Genomic DNA, 13,982 nt, shown 5'->3' on the forward strand with positions numbered 1-13,982 from the left:
ATGGTCTGTGACCTTATATTTGCTCCATAAGACGCAAAAAAAAAAAAAAAATGTTTCTTATGGAGCGAAAAATACAGTATACACCAGAAAACATGACATCTGTCCCCAGGTTTCCTGAAATGTTGAGATAAATTCCAGGACCTCAACCATTTCCTTCATAAACTCCATTCAAGAGACAAAAACAAAACTGAAAAAAACGACTGAAATTACAATTTCTTAGCAATGTGCTGATTTTGCTAGGTCCCCAGTGCAATGGAAAAGGGGCTAGAACATGGTGGGGCTCATGGTCGAAGGTGAGGTCTTTCACCCCAAGTGCTAATAGGGTGACAGAAGTTAGTGGAGTAGAACCAGAGCCCCAATATATTATAGGAATGAGGGACATGCTGGAGACCAGCTGGCCCTCTATGACAGCAACAGAATCAAGCTGGGTTTTTCAAAACCCCTCCACCGAAGCCCCGTTCCCAAACCACACATTATGTCCGGTGTCCTCTGTGACCTCTAGGCCTCTCATCTCTGTCATCTGCTGTTCTATTCCCACCTACCTGAGTGACCAGATATTGTTTTATTTCTGCTAACATCCCAGCACTCCTTCATTTGCTCCACAATAGCAACCAGAGCTGGCTTAGGGAAAGCACTACCTGTTTATTAAAGAAACATTAGTTTTCACAGATTCTCCCATTTATAATCCAGTTTGTGCTCAGGTAAGAAAATGAATAGAATGACAACAACCTCCAATGTCTCCCTTGAGAGCAAGAATCTGAAAGGCTACCATACAAAGCAGAGTCTCCAAAAGATGTTCAACTAATAAAGAAAAGGAAACCCTTCAGCTGGAGTAGAACGTTGGAATGGAACTCATCTTCACCCACAGAGACCAGGTTCCTGTAGTTCTCCAACATCACATCCACGTACAATTTCCGCTGAGCTGGGTCCAGGGATTCCCACTCCTTCTGAGAGAAATCTACAGACACATCCCTGAATGTAAAAGGTCCCTGAAAATAAAGATCACATTTACCAAGGGGCCTAAAGTAAATAATGTAACCCAACGGGAAAACAGTGTTAGAAGTGGGTTGGACCTAGGAGAGTACACTGAATCACCAAGTAAAATCATTCTGACCCAGCGATGTTCTCTAATGTAGTTTCTAACACTGAGAAATGAGAGTGACACATGTCCACAGTCAACTAGGGAGACATTTCAGAAAAACAACCTTTTAAATGAGGAATAGACACAGCCAGATGGATTCTTCAGTGTTGTACTTGTACCATGATAAATTGTGTATATTTCTCAGCAGGAAAAGGCATGGTGAGTTGGAAATGTAAGTACTTCTTCATGTTTAATTTGAACAACAAAGACCTGTATGTTCGTGAAAATGTAGATTCAGATTAAGAAGTTTGGAGATGGGGCCTGTGTTTATACATGTTTAACAAGCTCACTTTTTACTAGTGACATCACTGTCTCTGCTCCACATGCCATACTTCTGAATAGCACAAAATGGAAGACAGAAAATAATTCACATGTGATTCTGAGTTGTAGAACTTATAAAAATATAAAAAATTAACACTTCGCAGGGAATAAGAAACACATCAGCCACAATGTTATTTGAAAATTTAGTAAAGGTAATCTTAGAACAACATTATCCTTCCCATAAGAATATTCTCTGAAACATAGACTAAAACATAGACCTTGAGATTTACTCCAAACTTGATCTAAAATTTTTCAAAAAAACAGAAGCAAATACCCATAAAGAGACCTCATAAAGGTTCATTGCAGTTTCTGTAATTGAGAAGAAAAAAAACATTTTAAGAGAGTAGGAACACTAAGTAGCTCAACTGTTAACATTTTACGCATACAGATATGCACATTGAAACTAGGTACAAATGAAAAGTGACAGAAAACAGCATTTTAACATTAATAAAATGAACATTTTCTGTGATTCTGTAAATCTCATAAGTATACCTGTGGATGATACTTTTTCTTTTAGGAAAAAAATACATAGAGGAATATACAAAATGGTAATATATATATATATATGTAGCTAGTGTTTATTAGTCTCTACTTCTTTAAACATTTTTGTGTATCTGCCTGTCTGGTGTGGCTCAGGGGATTGAGCACGAGCCTGTGAACTTCAGGGTCATGAGTTCAATTCCCAGTCAGGGCACATACCTGGGTTGCAGGCCAGGTCCCCAGTTAGGGCATAAGAGAGGCAATCAATCTATATTTCTCTTGCACATCAATGTTTCTCTCCCTCTCTTTCTTTCTTCCCCTCTAACAATAAATAAATAAAATCTTTTAAAAATGATTAGTTTTGGCCTGAGTGGTGTGGCTCAGTGGATTGAGCATTGGCCTGAGAACCAAGTGTAGCTGGTTCAATTCCCAGTCAGGGCACATAACTAGGTTGCACATCAGGTCCCCAGTTGGGGGCACGAGTGAGAGGCAACCACACAGTGATGTTTCTCTCCCTCTCTTTCTCCTTTCCCATCTCTCTAAAAATAAATACATCAACAAACAAAGAAATAAATTATTTTTTAAAAACATTATTTTTGTGCATCAGAAATAGAAATTTATATTTTAGAAATTTAACAGAATGCATCATATGTTATTATGACTCTTGGACACGTTCCTGACAACAAGAAACTTATCGTGTAGAGTACATCTGTGACATGTATAGAATATAATGAAAATCTCCAGGAACAAGGCCTGATTGATTAAATCCTCTATATCAAAAACCAATGATCTAGCCTTGGCCAGTATGGTTCAGTGGACTGAGAACCAAAAGGTCACCACTTCGATTCCCAGTCAGTGCACATGCCTGGGTTGCAGGCCAGGTCCCCAGTTGGGGGGCATGCAGGAGGCAACTTATTGATACATGTCTTGCATATAGATGTTTCTCTCCCTCTCTTTCTCTCTCTCTTCCTCTGTGTAAAAAATAATAATTTAAAAAACAATTTAAAAAAAAAGCCAATGATCTATAGGAAATAAAAGTAGTGTTTTCATTTTCCAAATCAAAGTAAAACTAAGGGGTGTTTCCAGATGACTTATGATGGTTTTTTTCTTTTCAAATCTCTCAATAATTCCCAGCTAGACCCTTGTTAATGATGATAGGAAACTTTTGACTATTGGTGAAGAGACCACCTCAGCCAAATTAATGTCAAGTGGACTGGAACAACAGACATCAGATGACTGAAGCACTCGGAAAGACATCTCATCACTGCTGTGACATTACTGAAAAAAAAAATCATAAGAAAAGTAATCATTGCCCTGGCTGGTGTGGTATACTGGATTGAGCACTGGCCTGCAAGCCCAAAGGTCATTGGTTCGATTCCCCTTCAGAGCACAGACCAGGTCTCTGGTTGAGGACGAGCAACAGGTAACTGATCTATGTTTCTCTGGCACATTGAGGCTTATCTCTCTCCTTTCCTCCCTCCCTTCCTCTGTACCAAAATATTTTTTTAAATCTTTTTAAAATTTTTAAAAGGATAGAAATTATTATGTGAAATTATTCAGAAAGAAACATTAATTTTTGCAAATGTAAATGCACGTGACTCATATGTTGAACACAAACACTGTAGTGCAGTTAAATAGCAAGACTTTTCTACCAAACTAGTAAGCAAGTCTCTTCTATCTACTCTTCTTTGTCAGAACGCTCTGAGCTTTCCTGAGCAGTAAATGTGCATTCTCTTAGCCCTGGTCTACAGAGCTGATGCTGCAGTCACATTAACCTAAAACCTACATATCCCTTCTTCACTGATACGTGACCCTCTGAGCTCATCCCAACAGGGATGTTGGACATAGGTGCCTTCCCAGGTAGTTCTGTCAGACAGGGTATGTTTTCAGTAGTTGAAGATCATGAATTAAAGGCCAGAATTCTTCATGGCCTTAAGAAGCTTGAATAAAGATAAGGCAGAATGGGACAACTATAATAGAAAAAAAGAAAAGAAAACACAGAGAAAGCTCTGGGACAGAGGGGAGAAGTATATAAACTGCTGACCATGACAATCATAAGAAAAAAGGAAAAAAATAAGTAGTCTTTCTCAATATCACAGTTCACTTATTGTGGCCTCACTGTATCGCAGGATTTTTTTAAATATTGTATTTAATTATTTATCGCGGATTTTTCGCTGTATCACAGCATTTTGTGGTACTGTATGTGTATTTATATGCATAGTATTTATTTTAATAATTTTTACATATTTTTAAGAGCGTGGAATATGTTTAAGGACATAAGTCGTGTTTATAAAAGTGTGGAAAAGGTTAATAAGGGAATGGGAAAGGTTAATAAGGGACTGGAAATAGTTTATAAGTGTGTGAATGGTTTATAAAGCCTTGAAATACATATAAATATTAAATAAATCTAAGGTTCCTACTTCACGGATTTTCACCTATCGCGAGGGCGTCTAGAACGTAATACCTGCGAAAAGTGAGGGATCACTATACATGAAAACAACCGCACTAGACAAGAATATCAGAGGCAGAGAAATACAGGTTGCAGGTTCTAAGCCACTGATGTTCGGAAGAAAAGCAAACGCAGCTACTGACCCAGGGCACATCGTTTACCTGAGAAGCAGCCGTGGCGTCCTGGTCCTGGTCCTGCTCCTGCTCCGGGCTGTTTTCTCAGGTGATGATATGCTGAGGAGTCACGCTGGCATTTTGAAACTGAGCCTTCAAAGGTATGCTTACAGCCCTTAAACCCTCTTCCAGCACAATGATAGGCAGAAAGACCTGAAAATGCTGGAAAGGTCACCCTCCCCTGTCCTTTGTCATAGGAGAGTCAGAAACACTAAGCTCCTACATGGAGACCACATGGCAATGTTTTCTTTCTTCTTTTCAGGTGCTTTCTGCCCCCACAGAGGCCCACGGCTCATAGAGCTCTGAGAACGTGTGCTGCTCTCCTGAACCCCAACCCAGAAGAGCATCCCGCTGCCTCCCCTAACTAATGTTTGCTCCCCACTATTAAAAAGGAATGCCAACATACCTTCTCTTCCTTTCCACCCCACAGATAAGCTTTGTTCTTTCGCTCTGCTGAGTGCCAAGAGCCCTTCTTTTGATTGCCTGTTGCTCCCTGAGCTCACTTCTAACTGTGGAATTTAAATAAAATTTTTCTTATAATATAAGAAAAATAATGCATGCTGGCTGAGTGACTCAGTTGATCGCAGCATCATTCCAGACACCAAAAGGTTGTGAGTTTGATTCACGGTCAGGATACTTACCTAGGTTGTCGGTTCTATCCCCCTTGGGGATCATGTGGGAGGCAGCACATCGATATTTTTGTTTTACACCCATGTTCCTCTCCCTCTATCTTTTCTTCTGTCTCTATTATCAATAAGCACATCCTCAAGTGAAGATTTTTAAACAATGCATCCCAAAGCACTCCTGCCAATCCCTGGGCTCACTTTAGGATGACCCAGAGCACTCCAGCAAACAAGGATGCTCCACCCAGAGCACTTGTCCAACTCTGTGGAGGATGACATAGCTGATGTCCTTTCTCAGAACTTCCCAGGTGATTTCATAGGAACTGAAAAGGAAACAGCTTATTGTTCATAAGCATACAGACCCCTAGGGAATAAGGGCCCCACTCTAAGTTATAATTCTGCTGGCCTGCCGTGGGGTCCATGAAATGGCATCTTTATCTAGTTCCCTCCTGGTGCCTGAGTTACTGCCCCAGAGCTGTTTTCTATAGCACCGTGATGGAAACATCAGATCTAGCACTTCTCAGACTTCTGGGTACTGTGAGGACTTTGAGCAGAATCTTCTAACAGTACTGGCTCCATGGGCAAAATTTATTCTTATTTTCGAGGAAATTACAAAAACTCACTTCAGAAACATAAAATGATAAATGTAAGTTTTTTAAAGTATATTTTATTGATTATGTTGTTACAGTAGCCCCAATTTTTTCCCCTTTGCTCCCCTCTGCTCAGTGGCCCCCTTCCCTCCAGCAATCCCACTCCCCTTAGTTCATGTTCATGGGTCATGCATAAAAGTTCTTTGGTTTCACCCTTTCCTATATTATTCTTACCTTCCCCCTGTCTATTTTGTACCAACCGATTATGCTTCTTAGTCCCTGCACCATATCCCCATTTCTCCCCCTCGCCACTCCCAGCTGATAATCATCCAAATGATCCCCATACCTATGATTCTATTCCTATTCTGGTTTGCTTAGTTGAATTTTGTTTTTATTTTTTAGATTCAGTTGTTGATAGTTGTGAGTTTGTTGTCATTTTAGTGTTCATAGTTTTGATTTTCTTTTTCTTAAGTAAGTCCCTTTGACATTTCACATAATAATGGCTTGGTGATGATGAACTCCTTTAGCTTTACCTTGTTTGGGAACCACTTCATCTGGCCTTCCATTCTAAATGATAGCTTTGCTGGATAGAGTAATCCTAGTTGCGGGTTGCCTTTCATGACATTGAATACTGCTTGCCAGTCCCTTCCTGTCTGCAAAGTGTCCTCTGACAAATCAGATGATAGTCCTATAGGGACCCCCCACCCCATAGGCAACTCTCTGTCTCTCTCTTGCTCCCCCAGGACTCTATCTTTCACCTTTGGCATCTCAATCATGATGGCAGAGGTGCCACACACACCCTAGGCTCAGTTGGAAGTTGCTCTGTCCAGCAGAGGCTTCGTGACCACGGTGGAACAAACTTTTACCCAGAACACTTTATTATGTCTGGGGGAAGGAAGGTGATTGCTTCTTTAGTGGAGACCAGCAGCTAAACCTTCATCCCTCATGCCTTTTGTTGAGGAGGATACATATGAGAGATACAAGATTAAAATTCATAAATCCTCAGCAGCCATTAGGCATTTGATAGTAACAGATTACATATACCAATTCAGGGGTCACAGTGACCGATCAGAGTCAAGATCTATAAAAGAGCCTGTCCAGATGCAAGGTTTCATATACTCCTTGCTAGAGAAGGTTTACATTACATTACTGATAAGGAAAGCAGAGCAAGTTCTAAAGCATAATGAGCATAATGAGCATTCTTTGATCCAATTCCCATGGTAACCCTCTGAGTGGCTGACAGTTATGTTCCGCACACAGCCTTATGTTGAGACTTAGAGACAAGAATGGCCAGAATGCTGGCGGCGGTCATGCTCAGACCGGGTCTACAATTCCTTAAACCACAAGGAGTGGTTGCCCACAAATCATGATGCATCCTGGTGTGGTTTCCTCTGGGTCCAGCTCGCCCAGGACCCTCTGTGCTCCTGGACCTCTATGTCCATCTCCTTCGCAAAATTTGGGAAGCTCTCCTCGTTTTTCTCAATTCTTGCTTCCTCATTCTGCACTGGTTGACTGTTTTTTTCTTCCTTACATTCCAAATCACTGATTTGAACCCCAGTTTCCTTCCCTTCACCATTGGTTTTGTGTGGATTTTCATTGGTTTCACCTAGCATAGCCTTCACTTCTTCTCTTATGTGTTTGCCGTACTCAAGCCCATGAGCATCTTTATCACCAATGTTTTAAATTCTGCATCTGTTAGGTTGGCTATCTCCTTGTCGCTTAGTTTTCCCACTGTAACCTTGATCCGTTCCCCCTTTTGGGCCATACTTCTCTGTCTCCTCATTCTGACAGGCTCCTGTGTTTATATGCCTCTGCGTCACAGGTAGAGCTGTCACTCCTGTTACATTGTAAGGGGTGGAGCCTTAGGGATTTGTCAGTACAGGGTGACCTGTTCCACCACATTGTGGCACTGTATAAGGGGTCCTAGAGGGAACAATGCCACCTTCCCAGCACTCGCCCCTTTTCCATGCACCTCTCCCGCTTCTGCACCAGACTGACGCCACTCTAGGTACTGCCCTAGCTGTCGTTCCCAGAGTGGGTGCGTCTGTGGACATTCTAGGACCATGGGGGCCTGTTAAATAAGCGGGCTCTGCTGAGAGACTGGCAGTTTCTGCCTCCACCCCAACCCCCACTAGTCTGCACAGTCAGAAGCAATGAGGCTTGATTTTCCCAGATGCTGGGACCGTGAGCTGCAAGGTCCAGTGAGGAGCTGGGAGCGCTCCCAAAGTATCCCTCCCAACTTTTTAAAACATGTGACTTCCCTTTCTGCCAGCCTGCTGCTGCCGCCGCCACCACAACACTGCGTCCTCTCTGCCCCAGTTCCACCCCTCCTACCTGTCTGGATGAGTATTTCTTCATTATATCTTTGCTTGCTGGACTTCCATGCAGTTTGATTTTCTGGAACTTCTGAGTGTTTCTACTTTTGAGGTAGTTGTATTCCTTCTTAGTTTGGAGGGAGACGCAGCATGTCTGTCTATGCCTCTATCTTGGCTGAAAGTTACGCGGGCTACTGATAAGTGCAAATTTTAATGCTGAAAAATTTTTAAAATATTAGCTATAAAAACATGTCCATCAAATTAAACATTGACATGATGGGCTTTCTGGGACCCATATTTCAGATCAATCCAGTCCTTCCTTCAATATTTTCAGAGAATAGACAGGACGGAGTTGAGGGGAACACTTGCAATGTGGCTCCTAAACACTAACTCAACAAATAACATAAAGAGAAGGAAAAAGCTGCTGAACATAAGTTCAACTCTTGAAATTGCCCTCTGACTGTGATAAGTTCATAGACATCCTTACCAAGTGCACAGTGAAATAGCCTGATATTATTTACTAAGTAATAATGAATGTTCCAACATATGATAAACAATAGAAAGGATGCAGGACTCAAAATTTAACCTGGACACAATATTCAAAAAGAAAACTCTATTGCCCTGGCTGGTGTGGCTCAACGGATTTAGTTCCACCCTGTGTACCAGAAGGTCGCTGGTTTGAGTCCCAGTCAGGGCACACACCTGAATTACAGGCCAGGTCCCCAGTTGGGGGTGTGAAAGAGGCAACCACATATCAGTGTTACTCTCCCTCTCTTACTCACTCGCTCCCTCCTTACCTTCTTTCTCTAAAAATAAATAAATAAAATCATAAAAATGAAACTGTGTTGTTGTTGTTGTTGTTTTATGTAATGACTGCTAAGCTCTCTAAGTTTTGCTCTGACTGGTGTGGCTCAGTGGGTTTAGCATCATCCTATGAACGGAAAGGTCATCGGTTCTATCTAGGTCAAGGTACATGCATGGGTTGTGGGCCGGGTCCCCATTTTGGGGTCTGCAAATGGTGATCTGTTGTTAATTCTCTCACACATTGATCTTTTTCCCTTTCCCCCTCCCTTTCCCTCTCTTGAAAAAGGTATATGTAATCTTTAAAAAATTTGGTATCACCAATGTTCATTTTAAAAGTTATTACTTACAGAAAAATTATTCAAGAGACTCATATTTATCTCAGTATGGTTTTTTTTAATTTATTTTTTTATTTATATTTTTTATTTTTTGGTTTTTCAATTACAGTTGTCCCATTTTTCCCCCATTTCTCTCCTCCACTCATCCCAAATATGTTTTGTAAAAGTGAATTCAGAGAGGTGGAAGAAAAAAAGCAAATACAATGGAGAGAGAAAACCGATCCAATGGTTCTAATAATCGTGGAAAAAGCATCATGTGGTAACAGACTCAGTTACTCCAGTTCCAGGTTCCCTCCCTCTTGGCATCCCAGGAAATGAGAAGGAAGCCATGACTGGCAGCCAAGTCTGTGAATGAGGGTTATAGTTGGAAGAAAATAATTATACAATTCACAAGCCTTATAAACTGGAGATTTGGAATTCTCATGCAAATCTTTTAAAATGAAGCAATTCAGCAAATGTTAAACTAAACAGATTATAATGCCACAGGCCCATAAATCACAACTTAATCACCCACATCCCATCAGTTCACGACTCATGCACATTTGGATTCTCCTTCCCGCTACTCTGTATTTCTGTGTATGGATGTGTTTCTGTCTCTTCCCCATTTCTCTGCACTTTTGTCCTTTCCTGTGTGTCCCCTCGTGCTTCCCCTGCTTTTTCTCCCCTTTTCTCTGTTCCTGTCCGGACACCTGTTCCATGAAACAACTGAAACCTGTTTCAGCTTCACTGGCTCTTTCTCCCTGATCTTTCTCATTGCTCCCATCTCCATACATGTCAGCGTCCCTCCCATCCCCGCCTTTGTCCCCTCTGCGGCCCCTGTGAGTCTTTCCCGCACCCACCCCCAGCTGGGTGACCCTCAATGCTGTTTCTCCCTCTGACCCATCACCACAAACTCTGTTTCTGTCCCTGCTGTTATGCCCCGAACTCTTCTCCTTAGAACCACTCCCTCCGTGTGAAGTGCCTCGCCTTTGCTGTCCCCACGTCTGCTCACAGGCCCCCACCCCATTGGCTGCCCTTGTCTCCCCAGGTCTCCTCCATCTCCTCGGCATTTCTCCATATCAGAAGTCAACTAAAAAATAGACAGTCACTCAGAACCCTCAGTAATCGAGTTGAACATAAAGTCTGACAACTATGGATTTAAAGAAACTGCATCCACACAGACTTGTAGGAGAGGTGCAGACACACAACAGGCCAGTCCAACACCCACGTGTACTGGATAAAAATTCTGAAGATACACTTTGGGAGTGAGGAATCTGTGCCCCACACCAGGCTGCACAGCCTGGGATTCCAGGGCCAGGAAGATAAGTCTCCACAACTTCTGGCTGCAAAATCCAGTGGGAATTGATACCGTGCTTTCCACTGTCTCAAGCTGGAGCCGCAAGCAGATCCTCTTAAAGAACCCACACACAGACTCACTCCCTCTGAGCTCCAGGGCCAGGATAGAGCTTAAAAGGCACCAGTGCCACACAGGGAGAAATTGAAGTGTCTGGCATCAAGATGAGCAGAGGCCATTGTCTCAATTCTGAACCCTCCCTGCACAGTGCCCCAAAGCCAGTAAGCTGCTGTCATATCTGAGAATCCATCAACCTGGCTCACACTGTTTCCCCACCTTGGAGAGCCCTGAAGATTCTACTCCATGCAACATACAGACCTATCCAAGCTGCTTTCCCACATAAATGGCTGGTCTTGGCTCACGTCCACAACTTCCTAAATCCTCTCAAACAAGCAGCAGTTGGCCTAGATTCACAGCCTGGCTTTGCCTTCAAATCTCTAAGACCAGCACATTAGCAGCCATGTTGAATTGCTTTTTAGCTCAGGCAGTGTGGCCCCAAGCAAACACAGGTGGGGGCTGACCTTGGTCTGCACCCCTGGGAAACTCCAGAGCCAGCACACCCAGTGCATAGACCATGTCACAGCAACACTACCATGCCCCTGCACAGCTGATCCTCCACAGAGGACAGAAGTTGGTGGTCAGTGGTCACAGCCAGTCCTTGCTGCTGACTCGCCTAGGTAAATCCCTCCCATTGAACTGCCAATAGCAACCAAGGCTCAACTACAAGAGGAGGGCGCACAAAGCCCACATGAAGGGCACGTCTCAGGCACCCACCTTTGGTGATAGGGGAGACTGTGCCACGGGAACCCACAGAACACCTACTACATTAGGTCACACTACCAGACACAGAGTCACAGCACCATTGCCTACTACATAGAAACAAACACAGGGAGGCTACCAAAACAGGAACACAAATAAACACCATTCGAATGAAAGAACAGATCAAAACTCCAGAGATAAATAAAATGGAGATAAGCAATCTATCAGATGCAGGGTCCAAAACGCTGGTAATTAGGTTGCTCAAGGAACTTAGTGAGGAGTTCTACGGTATAAAAAAATTTTGTCAGAAATGCATGATAGGTTTCCTGGTTGAAGGTTGAGACATCTCTCTTCCAACATGGCTCAAAACGCTCCTCTAAACTTAAAGAAGCATAGAAGAAGCCGCATCATATTCACAGAAGATCAATTGGAAATCCTCATCAAAGCATTCAACCAACAACCTTATCTGACTTACTCCATGCATCAAGAGCTTTCTTTAGCAACAGGAATAGATGAGTATAGAATCCAGGTTTGGTTTCGGAATCGAAGAGCTAAGTATGGAGTCCAGGAAATATCGGAACCTGAGGCGGACTTAGAAGGAAGCCAAGACAAAGATCGCCCTGTGGAGAAGAGTCGAAGTGGAGAATATCGTCAGTGTTGAACCAAGTACACGTCCTCGCAGTTATGCACCCTCATCTCGGCATTTGAAAGCAATCCTTATCCTGGGATTTATTCCAGAGAGCAACTCGCTAAGGAAATTGGGGTTCCCGAGTCAAAAGTCCAAATTTGGTTCAAAAATCGAAGAGCCAAGGCCTTTGTCCAGAGAAATAAAGAACCTGATGAACCTTTAGAACAGGAACAAGACCAGGACGAAGATCTGTGACACAAGGGAGTTTCAGCGCTTCCTCCTGAGGGACAGAAACTACATACAATGGCACCCATCTCACTAGCAACTGTCTATTTCTCTGAAGCCAGAACAGGATGGACTGAGGGATGAATCAATGTATCTGATGTTACCAGCCTAGGCTCCAACTCTCTCTCACTCTCCCAGGCGACATGGCCTTCTAAACATACCTTTAGCTGCTCTGGAGGCTGAGCCTTCTGGAGATGGCCACGGGGATGTCAGGAGGCAGACAGACACGAGGCACCACATGGCCCTACTGACAGAGCCTGGCTCCACACTTGAGCAGATGTCAAGGAACATGAAAATAAACTTCACACCTGCCCTGGCTGGTGTGGCTCAGTGGATCAAGCACCGGCTTGCATACCAAAGGGTCGCTGGTTTGATCCCCAGTCAAGGTACAGGCCAGGGTCCCAGTTGGGGGAGTGGGAGAGGCAAAATCTCCCACACATTGCTATATTTCTTCCTTTCTTTCTCCCTCCCTCCCCTCTTTCTGATAAAATTAAAAAAAGAAAAGAAAAAAAGAAATGCATGATACACTAATTGAAATAAAGAACAATTTACCAAGAAACAGCGGTAGAGTGGATGAAGCTGATTTTCCTGTAACTCAGCCCTTAAGCCCCACTCGGGTCATCTGACCCCAGCATTAGGAGCTGAAAGCGCTGGGCCACCTATATAAGGCTACCAGCCTGACAAGTAATTCTGGCAACAATGAATAACACTGAGTTAATGCAGCTGACTATGCTATTCATGCAGCTTTTATTGATGAAGGTTCAATTTCATCAGTAAAAATAAATCATGAAAAATCAGTCTTCATCATTTTAATGCTGTGTAATGATGGACACTATCACATTAATAAAAATAGTCGAAAAGTTCTGCTGAGACTTCTGGCCAAGATGGAGGCTTAGACTGACATGCTCTGTCTCCCTCCACAACTACCTCAAAACCAAAGATAACCAGAAATTCCAGAAAATGAAACTACATGGAAGCCCAACGTATGAAGTTATAAACCAGCGGTGCTCATCCAGACGGGTAGGAGGGGCGAAAAACCGCGGTGCTGTTTGTGGTAGCAGTGGAGATAGCGGTGGGACTGAGAGAAATGCTAGGGGAGCAATCCCAGCAGCAGTCGAGACCCGTCAGTTGGCGAATACAACGCTGGGGGGGGGAAGGCAGACCCCCATTTCCTCTCACTGTGAGGCCCAGAGGGCGTAGGGATGGAGTTGGAGGACCCCGGTCTCTCAGCAGAGTAACGGCAGGAATCCGCCTTGGACGCCCACCCCCACACAAAGTGCCACAGTGCAGTGAAAAAGGTGGCCGGCCACTGCCGCCAGTCGCCAGATAGTGATGAGTGCACAGGGCTCCGCCCCCTACAGCCCATCCAGGAAACAAAGCTAAACACAGAACTGTCAGAATGAAGCCGACTACCATTGAAATCCCGGTGACGCAGCTCACCAGGCAGCAGATGCAGGACCTGACTGATGAACAAATAGGAAATTTTTCTGAGGTTCAGTTCTGAGCTAGTCATAAGGTGGCTTACAGGATCAACAAAAGATCTGAAACAAGACGGGGAAGGAATGAAAGCTAGTCCTGCTGAAACAAATGAAAACACATACGAGACAAGTGGTGAGGAAATGAACACAAGAAATCAAACCAACAAATCAGAACATATGAAAGGGACAAACAGTCAACCAGTGCAGAAAGAGGAAACAAAAAGGGAGGAATGTGAGAGACTCAGAAACCTCTGACACAGGTCTAAGC

At 43.3% G+C, this 13,982-nt stretch overlaps 1 long non-coding RNA gene and 1 pseudogene across 1 annotated transcript in view; both read left to right on the forward strand.

Annotated features, from left to right (window-relative positions):
* Window positions 1–13,982, forward strand: part of LOC149995333 (uncharacterized) — a 125,638-nt gene that overhangs the window by 17,806 nt on the left and 93,850 nt on the right. The gene's annotated exons all lie outside the window — the stretch shown is intronic.
* LOC149995336 (double homeobox protein A-like) lies at window positions 11,682–12,206 on the forward strand (annotated as a pseudogene).

The sequence above is a fragment of the Furipterus horrens genome, unplaced genomic scaffold, assembly GCF_987537825.1.
Source record: "Furipterus horrens unplaced genomic scaffold, mFurHor1.1.pri manual_scaffold_13, whole genome shotgun sequence".
Taxonomy (NCBI): Eukaryota; Metazoa; Chordata; class Mammalia; order Chiroptera; family Furipteridae; genus Furipterus; species Furipterus horrens.